The sequence below is a fragment of the Melanerpes formicivorus genome, unplaced genomic scaffold (assembly GCF_026170545.1).
Source record: "Melanerpes formicivorus ecotype bairdi unplaced genomic scaffold, bMelFor1.0.p_v2 SCAF_26, whole genome shotgun sequence".
Lineage (NCBI taxonomy): Eukaryota > Metazoa > Chordata > Aves > Piciformes > Picidae > Melanerpes > Melanerpes formicivorus.
In genome coordinates this window covers 4942411-4955980 of record NW_027142378.1, presented here as the reverse complement: position 1 = coordinate 4955980, position 13570 = coordinate 4942411, and the positions used below count along the sequence as shown (strand labels likewise).

The following is a 13570-nucleotide window of genomic DNA, read 5'->3' as shown; positions in this document are numbered from 1 at the left end:
CCCCAATGATGAGTTCTGTGGCTACTCCTGAGAATTAAGTATTTGCAGTTGGGGAACCACAAAAGAAAAAAGTTCCATCGACTACATTTGCAGCACAAAAATGTTTGGGCCATTGGACCAATATTTCAATCTGGAGTTGTATTTATACTTATCAACCTCTCTTTGTATTATAGAATCACAGAATTGTTTTGGTTGGAGAAGACCTCTAAGACCATCAAGTCCAACTGTCAACATAAGACCACCATTAAACCATATCCTGAAGTGCCATGTCCACATTTCTTGAACACCTCCAGGGATGCTGACTCCACCACCTCCCTGGGCAGCCTGTTCCAATGCCTGACTACTCTTGCAGCAAAGAAATTTTGCCTCATCCTCAACCTAAACCTCCCCTGGCACAATTTCAGGCCATTTTCTCTCATCCTATCACCTGATACTAGGGAGAAGAGACCAACACCAACCTCACTCCAACCTCCTTTCAGGCAGCTGTAGAGAGAACAATGAGGTCTCTCATCCTCCTTTTCTCCAGGCTAAACAGCCCCAAGTGCTTCAGCTGCTCCTCACCAGCCTTGTTCTTCAGACCATTCACCAGCTTTGTTGCCCTTCCCTGGACCTGCTCCAGCACCTCAAAGACCTTCTTGCAGTGAGGGGCCCAAAACTGAACCCAGTACTCAAGGTGCAGCCTCACCAGTGCTCAGTACAGGGGCACAACCACTGCCCTGGTCCTGCTGGCCACAGCATTACTGATCCAGGCCAGGATGCCGATGACTTTCTTGGCCTCCTGAACACACTGGTGGCTTGTGTTCAGACAGCTGTGTTATCAAGAATAAGAGTGCAAATTAAAAAGAAAGGGGGGTTGTGTTTATGCATTAGGCAGTGCTTAGAACATGCTACTGCCCTTCATTCTCTGCATGGCTCAAACGCTGCAGGCACAAGTCTAACTTTAATCACATGAATGTGCTGCCCAGGGAGGTGGTGGAGTCACTGTCCCTGGAGGTGTTCAAAAAGGGATTGGATTTGGCACTTGAAGCCATGGTTTAGTAGTCATGAGGTGTTGGGTGACAGGTCGGACTTGATGATCTTTGAGGTCTTTTTCCAACCTTACTGATTCTATGAACAATTCTGATTAATTACCAAAGTTACTTCCCACACGTGTATTTTTCATCCAGCAACAAGGACAAGAGAATGTTACAATCACAATAGAGCATGACAACAAAACATACAGATCCACATCAGATTCAGGCAGATCCCGTATTTGAAGTGTATACTTAAGCTACTACAGGCTGAATTTACACCTTTATTTGGTTTTACAGCAAACTTACATGAAGGCAGAGTTCACCAGTTCCAAGTCATCCCTCTGTCAGTGTTAGAATAAACCTTTATTAGAATAAACCAAACCAGGTTGGAAGAGACCTTCAAGATCATCGTGTCCAACCCATCAACCAATCCAACCCACCCAAACAGCTAACCCATGGCACCAAGCACCCCATCAAGTCTCCTCCTGAACACCTTCAATGACGGCGACTCCACCACCTCCGCGGGCAACCCATTCCATAGTGCAATCACTCTTTCTGTATAGAACTTCTTCCTAACATCCAGCCTGAACCTCCCCTGGTGCAGCCTGAGACTGTGTCCTCTTGTTCTGGTACTGGGTGCCTGGGAGAAGAGACCATCATCAGCCTGTCTACAACCTCCCTTCAGGTAGTTGTAGAGAGTGATAAGGTCACCCCTGAGTCTCCTTTCTTCCAGGCTGAGCAACCCCAGTTCCCTCAGCCTCTCCTCATAGGGCTTGTGTTCCAAACCCCTCACCAACTTTGTTGCTCTTCTCTGGACTCATTCCAGCAAGTCAACATCCTTCCTAAACTGAGGGGCCCAGAACTGGACACAGTACTCGAGGTGTGGCCTAACCAGTGCAGTGTACAGGGGCACAATGACCTCCCTGCTCCTGCTGGCCACACTGTTCCTGATGCAGGCCAGGATGCCATTGGCCCTCTTGGCTGCCTGGGCACACTGCAGGCTCATGTTCAGCCTACCATCAACCAGCACCCCCAGGTCCCTCTCTGCCTGGCTGCTCTCCAGCCACTCTGACCCCAGCCTGTAGCACTGCATGGGGTTGTTGTGGCCAATGTGCAGAACCTGGCACTTGGATGTGTTAAATCTTATGTGTGTAGCATACAGCATACACACAGACAAGTCCCCACATCCATATGGAACAATTCTGAGCAGCAGTTAAGAGTCAGAATCATAGGTTCTAACAATTAGAATCACTGTAATTTAAACAAGCATTGAACATTATGAACATCTTTCCCCAGAGTTGCAGAGTAGCTCTAGGTTCTCTCAGAGTCATTTCACCAGTTAAGGCAGAAGAGACCACTGGAACTCAGCTCCCCCTCTGATGGACAGGGAACCAGTCCCTCTCTGATGCACAGCTTTGCAGCACAGGTAGCCAACAGAGCTCCCAGTGGCCTCATGCTCTGAAATGGAATGAAGTGCAAAAATGAGGGAGTTTATCAGTTTGCAAGTTTGGGGGTTTTCTTTGGCACACACTGCTATGTTGTAATTGTTTTCATTGGAAGTTTTACCTTTTTGAAAGCACACTGAGTCACATTTAGGAGTTGGAAATTTGATAAAAAGCTGTGCCTCACCAAAAAAAAAAAAAAAAGCTGCAGATTTTTTAGCCTCAAATAAACCATGACTGCAAACAAAAGTCTTGAGCAAAATAGCAGCTCTTCCTCCTGCACTTAAATCATAGAATAGGTTGGGTTGGGAGGGACCTTCAAAGGTCATCTAGTCCAACCCTCAGGGCACATCACTCTTCACTTTTAGCTCTCAAAAAGCTAAGGAAGAGGGAAGAGAGCACATAATCTACCCACAGTCACACTGCAGGCCAGTGTTGGGGCTTGGATGAGACCCACAACTCTGCCCAGAGTATGCTGATCCTTACAGCACATGGCTTATCATAGAATCAATAAGGTTGGAGAAGACCTCAAAGATCATCAAGGCCAACCTGTCACCCAACACCTCATGATTATGCCTCTGGTCCTTTAAATATCCACCCCTATAGAGCAAAAAAAGCCAATGAAAGATTTATAGCCAGGTGTGCTGACCATCTGTATGGGTATGTTGTTAACAGTTGTATCTAGATGATTAGATGTCACACAAGCAATGGTTTCTAGACAGATCCTTTCTGATTATTATCTTCTGGAAAACTAGACACATCCTGTAGCTGCACTGTACATCTGCCTTCCTCAGGTGGCAGAAGATACTTTGCTCATGATCCTTTCTGTATACCAAGACAGAACCATGCATGCTATGCCCTTAGTCAGGTTCCAAGGTCAGAAATACCAGAGTGTGCAACTGGTGAAAAAGGAGGTGTGAATAGCAATAAAAGGGTTACATAAAGATCTAAATTATACACAAACCCAGGACAAACTGTGGAAGCAAAACAAACACAGTGGAAGCTATCACCTGCACAACACAAACCAGCACTAAGACCACCTTGCCCCACAAACAGATCATCTTTTGTGATGTCTCTACATACAGAATCTACAAACACGAACCAGCACTAAGACCACCTTAGCTCACAAGCAGATCATCTTTTGTGATGTCTCTACATACAGAATCTACAGAGTCTTTATGAAACACAGCCTTATGGAGTTTCCAGAAACAGAAAAACCAAACATTTTTTAACTCCATATATGTGCCTAGACTTATTCAAGCAGGCATATAAATCTGTAAAGTTTCTAGAAGGTAACTCTCTGGATTGACAACTACATTTTCCAGAGCAACTGGTGTTACCTTCTATACTGTCAGAAGCACAAAGAACACTTCAGATACTGAATAACTAGGAATGCAACTGACTTCACTTAGCTCTCCACCTTTACTGATGGACAGAACACAAAGCCATCAAAGTAAGGTGCAGAAACTCAACTGTAATGGGGGGAGGAATGGAATGGAATGGAATGGAATGGAATGGAATGGAATGGAATAGAATAGAATAGAATAGAATAGAATAGAATAGAATAGAATAGAATAGAGTAGAATAGAATAGAATAGAATAGAATTAACCAGGCTGGAAGAGACCTTTGAGATCATTGAGTCCAACCTATCATCCAACACTATCTAATCAAGGGCACCAAGCACTCCATCAAGTCTCTTCCTAAACACATAAAACAAGTGGCATCTAAAAAAATGCAAAGAGCATCTTTGAATCTGAGGTTAGGCACGTGTCAGTGAACACAGTTGGGTGGGAAAGCAGACACTGACTGAACCCCCTCCCTCAAACTACTGTTAGCTTGCATTTTGGCTCCATGTGCAGCTTACTTATTTTTGCAGGTACTGAAGGAAAGCACACACTCACAGCAGTAAAAGAGAGGCAAGCTACTTTTCCATAGATGCTCTGACTCAGAAGACACAGCTCAGTAACTCAAAAAGCTTTCTTTCCCAGGATCCCTTCTTAAATAGGTTTAGACAGAGAAAACCAGGAGACCCACAGACTCACAGGAGATGGGATACCTAAATACTGCTTCAGACTTACTGCCTCCATGCTAGGCTGGACTGCTCACCCATCAGTACAGACAGGTTTAAGGAATAAGAGGAAATGCTTATTCATGCATCAAGCCAAGTCCTGTGATACCTTGAGCTGGCCCAAGCAAGCTACACCATGCACATTGACACACAAGTAAAAGACCACAAGAGATATACACCATCCCTATTACCCTTGTCAAAACAGTAAAACACACACAGAGGGGAAGAAAACCAAACAACTCTTTACCTACAAAAAAAGAAAGCTCTGTAACCAACTGATCAATTTATCATGAGGGAAGTTTCAAAAGTAGGAATTCAGGTCCCTCATCCCTCTCCAGAAAACTAACTTCACACCCTGTTTGTCAGGCTGTGTAGCACATCACCACCTGTCTGTCAAAGGACTGCTGGGGGACCAGAAGCCCCAAAAGCTCTGTTCTTGTTGCATGGATGCAATACTTGCTATTATTAACCTGCTTGAAATATCACAAATGAAATGACCAGAGTTGCATGGCATAGCACAGATTACACAGCAGCGAAACCAAGTGATCAACATGCGGAGGGTAAACACTTAAGGGAACTCCCCACGTGTAGTGACCTTCTCTTCTACTTATCACACCTCTCTGTTTATGAAAGAGAGACACTGACAAAGAACAGCAGGTCACCTATTTTTCCCCTCACCCTGGCTCTTAACTAACTCTGGAACACAAAACTGTTTAGTCTAACCATATCTTATTCAAGGTTACCAAAGTCACTGCTAACTAACAGCATAAAAACAGTATTTATGAAATACAGAAATAAGACTCCCCTCCGGAAGGGGGCCTATAGGAAGGCAGGAGAGGGAGTTTTTACAGGGCTTGTAGTGACGGGATGAGAGGGAACAGATTGAAGATTGAGAAGGGCAGATTTAGACTGAAGAGTAGGAAGAAATTCTTTACAGCAAGGATGGTGAGACACTGGAACAGGTTGCCCAGGAGGTTGTGGATGTCCACTCACTGGAGGTGCTCAAGGCCAGGCTGGATGAGGCCTTGAGCAACCTGGTCTAGTGAAAGGTGTCCCTGCCTATAGCAGGGGTGTTGGGAACTAGATGATCTTTAAGGTCCCTTCCAACCCAAACCATTCCATGATTCCACAGTGTAAGAGCAAGCGGACTGGTGCATGAGAACTGCAGTTACATTTTTCCTCCTGATGATACAAGAGAGACAACTTCTTATTACACAGCAGAGAAACGTAAGCCCACCAGTATTCTGTTTAAATGCTCTTCTGCATGCAGCCTTTAACTCAGAGCAACTTCCAGATCCTTTCAGAAGTCTTTTAGCAACCTACCATCGACACTGGTTCGACCATCCCTCTGCAACCAGCGCTGAGAATTATTTTGCATACGCTCAAAGCATCGCTGAACTGGAGCTCAGTGATTCTGGATTAGAGCTCAGTGATGCTTTGAGCATGTGCATAATAATTCAAAGACAAGCAATCCAGGAAATAAAGTTCAGAAGCTGTTAGGTTAATTCCTTTTAGAAAACAATGCTTTGGGTTACTGAAAGAAGAACCTTTATTTCCTCTCACATTTTTCTTTGCCTATAAGTGGGAAAAAAGAAGTCTCCCTCAATTTATCAACAGTAGCATCTTTTTCACAACACTGCAAAGTTTGGATTTTCATTTCAGGAGCGGGAGGATGCAGAGGGGAAATTGCCCACCTACATTTTTGCCAGGTGGGACATGGGTGTATCAGGGTATCAGAAATAGTGTTATTACCCAAACACAGTTCTGCAGGATCAAGGATGGTCAGTAACAATGACAGCAACATTACACAAGCCAAACTTTTATATCTGTAACTATTTATGGGTAATGTGTGCAGTGCCTGTTTAAAACTAATTAATTCCTATTCGCTCTGTTCAAAGATTCTTTGAGCTTGTGAAAAGTAAGCTTATTTCCTTGGAGCACCTGACCACAGTTTCTCTCCCCCTGTGTCAGCCACAGGCAAGCTCAAAACAGCCAACATATTTATTTTATGTCCATCTTCAGCAGGACGCACAAAAGGGTCCCAATGACAAAGAAGTGAGGGTCCAAATCAGAGCAGCCTGGCAAGCCAGCAGATGCACAGAGCAAAGGACAAGACGTCCATGGCAAGATAGAGACACCGTGCACAGCAGAAATGTCGATTCCACCCTTTACCCTAAGCAAATTTAGGTTGGACACATAGAACATCAAGCGCTCTGCTTGGGTGAGCAGAGAGCCACTATGCCCTCTGCGAAGAGCAGGGCTGCGGCACAGGAGCGGGGACCCAAACGGGCCAGGAGCCGGTCAGCCCCTGGGGAACCCGCGGCCACCCCCAGCTGCCAGGCTGCAGAAGATGGCAGCAGCGCGGCGGGACCCAGCCGCTGCACAAGGCCCCGATCTCGTGTGACCTGCAGCCGGGCACCCTGACAAGCACAGCTCGGCCAGAAGCCGGGGCAGCTGAACGCCCTGCTGACCGACTCCTGACCCCGCAAGGGCAGAGCCGGCGGCGCATCAGCGAGGCCCCGCTGCTCCCGCCTGCGGCCTCTGCGAGCCACTGCCTCGGCAAGGGCACGGCGAAGGCCACAACACCGACTGCCTTCCGGCCGGGTCCGACCCCGCAGGGCTCTGGCAGCCGCTGGCACGGACCTCACACACATCCCCCCGCCAGAGAACGAAGCGCTGGAGGAGCGATCTCCATGCCGAGATGCCGGGAGGCTCCTGTGCCCACTCTCCGCGCCCGGCTAGGTTGCTCTCCCCGCGGCAGCGCCTCCACCGCCCGCCACCTTCCCAAGCACCGCTCCATCGGACTGCACTGCTAGGTACCCCCGCAGCCCCTTTCCCTCCAGTCGCTACAGCCAGTCCTTGTACCCGGGCCTGCTTGCACCGGACTGGCACAGCCCAGCCGGGCACCACCTCACCTCGATCCACTGAGCTCCGCGCCCGCCGCCCGGGCCTCGCGCTCCTGTTTACCGCCCCGGCTACCCCCGGCCTCGGCCCGGCCTCACGCCCCGCCCCCGAGGCCGAGCCTCCAGTGAGAAGCGCGCCCGCATCGCGCACCGGCGCGCCCGGCCAATGGCAGGAGAGCTCGGGCGGGGCGCCGGCCAATGGCGGGGGCGGGGCGGGGCGCCGGCCAATGGCGGGGGCGGGGCGGGGGCCGGCATGGCGCTAAGCGGCGGCTGCAAGGCGACGTGAGGCCCGTGAGGTCCGTGAGGCGGCGGCGGCGGCTGGGCGGGGAGGGGGAGAGTGGGGGGCGGTGAGGCGAGGCGTGAGGTGCGTGTGCTGCGGGCGAGCGGGCGGCGCTTGGGGACCCGCCGGCATCGCGGGGGGGCTGGCAGCCCCGCTACCGCCGCCTTCTGTCAGTGGTGGGCCGGCTCCCTCCGCGCCGGAGGGGCTTCTGTGCCCAAGGGAGGTGAGGGTGTCGGTGAGGGGTGGCGGCGTCTCGGCCCCAGCTGTCTGGGTGTCCCCCGGGCTGGGCCGGGGAGGCTGGACGCTTGGCGGGAAAGGATGGAGTTAGGCAGCGCGCTTTCCCCGAGCCTCAGGAGCGCTCGAGAAGGGGAATCATGACTGGAATTATGGAATACTTTGGCCTGGTAGGGTCATTACTTTGGATTCAAAAGTCATCTGGTCCGACGCACCTGCAGGGAGACCTCTTCAGCTAGACCAGATTGCCCGGAGGAGGCAGGGGATCCCTGCTCAGCGGGTCCCACCGTAACAGAGAGGAAGAGATACCCGGAGCGCTGCGCCTGGCAGGCTCCAGGTGAATGCTAAGCGAAGAGATCAAGTTCCATTTCGTGGTGCTCCATGTCCCAGAAACGTTTTGGGGTGTGTGTGGGGAGGTGTCACCCTGATTTTTGAAAGTAATGTCTTAAAATGGCAGTCATTGCTGCTCACACCTCTGTGTGAAACTGCACATTCGTAGGCATGCTTAGCCTGGAGAGGAGGAGACTCAGGGGTGACCTTATTGCTCTCTACAACTACCTTAAGTGAGGTTGTAGACAGGCAGAGGTTGGTCTCATCTCCCAGGCAACCAGCACCAGAACAAGAGGACACAGTCTCAAACTGTGACAGGGGAGGTTTAGGCTGGAGGTTAGGAAGTTCTGCACAGAGAGAGTGATTGCCCATTGGAATGGGCTGCCTGGGGAAGTGGTGGGGTCACCATCATTGGAGGTGTTCAGGGGGAGACTTGATAGGGTGCTTGGTTGTATGGTTTAGTTGATTAGGTGGTGTTGCGTAATAGGTTGGACACGATGATCTTGGAGGTCTCTTCCAACCTGATTTATTCTATTCTATTTTATTCTATTCTATTCTAGAACCAGGGCATTGTTTCTGACAGGCTGAGTCCAGTGATGGCACATCTCAGAGATGCTGTAAGGGGCTAAAGAGCAACAGACAGCTCTCTGCATTTCTGGATGGATGTTCTGGTAAGCTTCTGTCTGTGTCGGCAGCTTTCCTGTCTGAAAAATAACAATGCATCCTTTATGGTGCATTTGCCACATGGCTGCATTAGTGCAGAAAGTATTTTTGGATGAGTTCATTTCTACTTAAAACAAACAGTTCATAATTCTCCCCTAGTTCTAGCGTCACTTACAGGAATGACCAACAAACAGCCCCAAGTTTCCCTTAGTTCTAGCATCACTTACAGGAATGACCAACAAACAGCCCCAGGCTTGAATTTCAGCATTGTTAAGTGTTTGCTTTGGTCAACCTTTGCAGCTTGGATCAAGCACTTAAATCCACGCTGAAGGACCTAGATCAAAGTTAGTAGGAGTTGTGAATGCTGTGGATTTGTAAAGAAGGAAGCTGGATAAATGGTGTGCATAAGTTTAGGAGTTTACACAGCCCATTGGTGAACCTTGCTGCCAACCTGCCGGTGCCAAACTTCCCCCCCACCTAGAGAAGGGGAAAATTGCATCCCTTACATCCAGCTTCTCAAACCAGAGGTTATTTGGCTAGTATTTGTGAACACACAACATATTACTTACATTCTCACATTTGTATTAATCTTTTTAATAAAACAGACATGCTTCCCACCCAAGGCCCAAGTAAGCTGATGGGAGGTCTCTGCTAGGCACTGAACAGACAGCTACAAATAGTTTGAGCAAAACTCATCACACAGATACTATCCAATTGGAAGTAAGCCTCAGCCAGTACTAAAAGGGCTAGATTTGAACCTGAAAGGTTAAAAACCCCATTCCCTGGGGAAGATGCATTGTTGACTTAATTGCTCTACACACAAGCTAGGAGCAGACACAATATATATGAAATGGAAAGGCCAAAGATGACACTTTCAATGGAATGGAGACTAGATCTGTTAGGTGATGCAAAAAAAAAATATATGGCTGCAGTAGGATAGCAGCCTTGAAGAATTCTGTGTAAAATAAAATAAATGCATCAAGAAGAGTGTGGCCAGCAGGTCGAGGGAGATTCTTCTCCCTGTCTACTCTGCCCTGGTGAGGCCACATCTAGAATAGTGTGGTCAGTTCTGGGTTCACCTGTTCATGATGAACAGAGGCTTGCTGGAGAGGGTACAGAAAAGGGCTACAAAGATGATCAGAGGACTAGGACATCTCTCTCATGAGGAAAGACTGAGAGAATTGGGTCTCTTTAGAGTTGAGAAGATTGAAGAGGGATTTCATAAATGCTTATAAATACCCAAAGGGTAGGTGTCAGGAGGAAGGGACCAGTTTTTTTTCAGTGGTGCCCAGTGACAGGACAAGGGGTAACAAGGCACAAACCCTGAATGCGAGGAGGAACTTCTTCAATGTGAGGGTGACAGAGCCCTGGAGCAGGCTGCCCAGAGAGGTGGTGGAGTCTCCATCTCTTGAGACATTCCAAACCCACCTGGATGTGTTCCTGTGTGACCTTCTCTAGGTGAACCTGCCTTGGCAGGGGGTTGGACTCAATGATATCCAGAGGGCCTTTCCAACCTCTACCACTCCATAATTCTGATTATTAAAGTAAAATAAATGTCTAATATTCTTAATTTCAATACAGACACCTCCAGAAATACATACAAGTTAAACCTTGTATTTGTGGTGAATTCCATACTATTCTCTCTGAAGGAAAGATCATCTTTACCCTCATCTGGAAAGAGGTGCTTCTGATGTCTTTCCTGAGCACAGTCTTTTTATCTACTCCTGTACTGAACTGGGGTGTTAGTTCCAAGTTTCAGTGTAACATCACTTTGCTTGCATCAGCTTGGCATCAGTTGTGAAATATGTCTTACTCACTGTGCTGAGCATGGAGAACTGCATGAGTTTCTGCATGAGTTTCTGCATGAGCAGACTGTCAGAGTTTTGAGATGTAGGCAGAACAAACAAAGGATAGAGATCTTCCCCATCTTTCAAATTCAGGCCTGGCTGGTTCCCTTCGTTGCTACGTGGTAAACCATTGGATATTTCTGCTGCTGCCGTTCAATTTGCATCACACCTTCTGTTGCCAGGGTTTCTGCAGCCTTAAAAGACCCCTTGAATCTGAGTGCAAGGCCAGCTCTTTCTATACTTAGACTAAAGAAGAGAGAAGTGTCTGTTTTCCCTCTCCATTTGGAATGCAAAGAGGGAGGATTGAAGGCTGGACGGAAGCTGCTGGGAGCAAATATTCTGTGTCTTTTTCTGTTACTTTTTAGTTCTTGAAAGGAAAGGGGACCAGGGCACCCAGGACTTAGTATCCAGAGGCTAACTTCTGTGGATGTGGTTGCCTTAATTTTGTCCACAAGCCTAACTAAAAAGTTGAACTTGATGTGTGTAAAGCAGTTGGAGAATTGTTCCATGGCCAAAGCCATGCAAGATCTCTCTGTACACTAGAGAAAAAGTAATGAGAGGAAGAATTATTTCACTGTGAGGGTGACAGAATACTGGAACAGGCTGCCCAGAATACTGGAACAGGCTGCCCAGCAGGGCTGTGGAGTCTCCCTCTCTGGAGATATTCAAAACCTGCCTGAATGAGTTCTTGTGTGGCCTGGTATAGGTGATCCTGCTCTGGCAGGGGGGTTGGACTGGATGATCTCTTGAGGTCCCTTCCAGCCCCTAACATTCTTGTGATTCTGTGAATATCTGAGATTTGTTTAGTGCTACCAACTATGAGATTTGCAGTCCTGACCCCTGGGTGAGAGAAAGGGCAAAGTGCTGTACTTCATGGTAAAAGAGAAAACACACTGCCAATACTGGAGATGTGTTTAGTGCTACCAGCTAGAGGATTTACAGTCCTGACCCGTGGAAAGGAGAAGGGGCAAAGTGCTGTACTTCAAAAACAGTTCAGGGGAGTCATCCTTTTCTTCAGAAAGGGTGCCAGTGGTTGTTGTAACTGCCTTATGGTTAGCAGCTCCCATGGGCTTTGGGAGGTCCACATTCAGGTTCCCTCTCTGCTTGTGAAGACTTAAGGCACTCCACCCTCACAGTGGGACCCTAATCGTTATGCATGCTCTTGCCTTCTCCTCCTTCCAGCTTTATTCATATTCTTACTTATTTTTATGCTCTACATAATGGGAAAGCTCAGCAAGAGGAAATGAGATTGGAAACACTCTTCCATCCCTTCCAAATCTCAGGCAAATTTATAGTCTGCTCTTGTGCACGCTCTGCCTCAGGAGACATGACATGAATCCTATGAGGAGCAGCCCAGTCTGCCCCATTCTGGTTTTGTGCCCTCCACCAAAGGATTGCAGGTGAAACAGCAGTGACACTTATTTCATCCATACTTTGAATCAGCTGCCAGAGGTTATGCAGGAGCTGATCTGCTAAATGTGCTCTGCAAAAACTTGCCAGATAGAGCCCTTCCAGGCAGGGTAGAGAGAAGAAACTTAAGAAACTTCTATATACAAAATCTTAATTGTTGACATCCATCAATGCCTTCATGCCTCCCACATGGTGTGAGAGCAGAATCCAGCTGTAGCAGGTTAAAAGTTTTTACGTCAATGTCTTAAACTGATGTAATTTTTGTGTTAAATGCCTGCCTAGGTTGGACATGATGATCTTGAAGGTCTCTCCTCTCCTCTCCTCTCCTCTCCTCTCCTCTCCTCTCCTCTCCTCTCCTCTCCTCTCCTCTCCTCTCCTCTCCTCTCCTCTCCTCTCCTCTCCTCTCCTCTCCTCTCCTCTCCTCTCCTCTCCTCTCCTCTCCTCTCCTTGAGTCTCCTTGAGTCTCCTTGAGTCTCCTTGAGTCTCCTTGAGTCTCCTCTCCTTGAGTCTCCTCTCCTTGAGTCTCCTCTCCTTGAGTCTCCTCTCCTTGAGTCTCCTCTCCTCTCCTCTCCTCTCCTCTCCTCTCCTCTCCTCTCCTCTCCTCTCCTCTCCTCTCCTCGAGTCTCCTCTCCTCGAGTCTCCTCTCCTCTCCTTGAGTCTCCTCTCCTCTCCTCTCCTCTCCTCTCCTCTCCTCTCCTCTCCTCTCCTCTCCTCTCCTCTCCTCTCCTCTCCTCTCCTCTCCTCTCCTCTCCTCTCCTCTCCTCTCCTCTCCTCTCCTCTCCTTGAGTCTCCTCTCCTTGAGTCTCCTCTCCTTGAGTCTCCTCTCCTTGAGTCTCCTCTCCTTGAGTCTCCTCTCCTCTCCTCTCCTCTCCTCTCCTCTCCTCTCCTCTCCTCTCCTCTCCTCTCCTTGAGTCTCCTCTCCTCTCCTCTCCTCTCCTCTCCTCTCCTCTCCTTGAGTCTCCTCTCCTTGAGTCTCCTCTCCTTGAGTCTCCTCTCCTCTCCTCTCCTTGAGTCTCCTCTCCTCTCCTCTCCTCTCCTCTCCTTGAGTCTCCTCTCCTCTCCTCTCCTTGAGTCTCCTCTCCTCTCCTCTCCTCTCCTCTCCTCGAGTCTCCTCTCCTCTCCTTGAGTCTCCTCTCCTTGAGTCTCCTTGAGTCTCCTCTCCTCTCCTTGAGTCTCCTCTCCTCTCCTTGAGTCTCCTCTCCTCTCCTCTCCTCTCCTCTCCTTGAGTCTCCTCTCCTCTCCTTGAGTCTCCTCTCCTCTCCTTGAGTCTCCTCTCCTTGAGTCTCCTCTCCTCTCCTTGAGTCTCCTCTCCTTGAGTCTCCTCTCCTTGAGTCTCCTCTCCTTGAGTCTCCTCTCCTCTCCTTGAGTCTCCTCTCCTT

At 48.6% G+C, this 13570-nt stretch overlaps 2 protein-coding genes across 2 annotated transcripts in view; one reads left to right on the top strand and one right to left on the bottom strand.

The window, feature by feature from the left end:
* The window catches only part of LOC137448694 (atypical kinase COQ8A, mitochondrial-like), a 38121-nt gene extending 30597 nt beyond the window's left edge, over positions 1-7524 (bottom strand). The window contains exon 1 of the mRNA XM_068153462.1: positions 7440-7524. The gene's annotated coding sequence lies outside the window, so the exon portion shown is untranslated. The remainder of the gene's footprint in view (positions 1-7439) is intronic.
* A 138-nt stretch (positions 7525-7662) lies between these two features.
* Positions 7663-13570, top strand: part of GTF2A1L (general transcription factor IIA subunit 1 like) — a 46142-nt gene continuing 40234 nt past the window's right edge. Inside the window, exons 1-2 of the mRNA XM_068153453.1 lie at positions 7663-7723; positions 8832-8942. The gene's annotated coding sequence lies outside the window, so the exon portion shown is untranslated. The remainder of the gene's footprint in view (positions 7724-8831; positions 8943-13570) is intronic.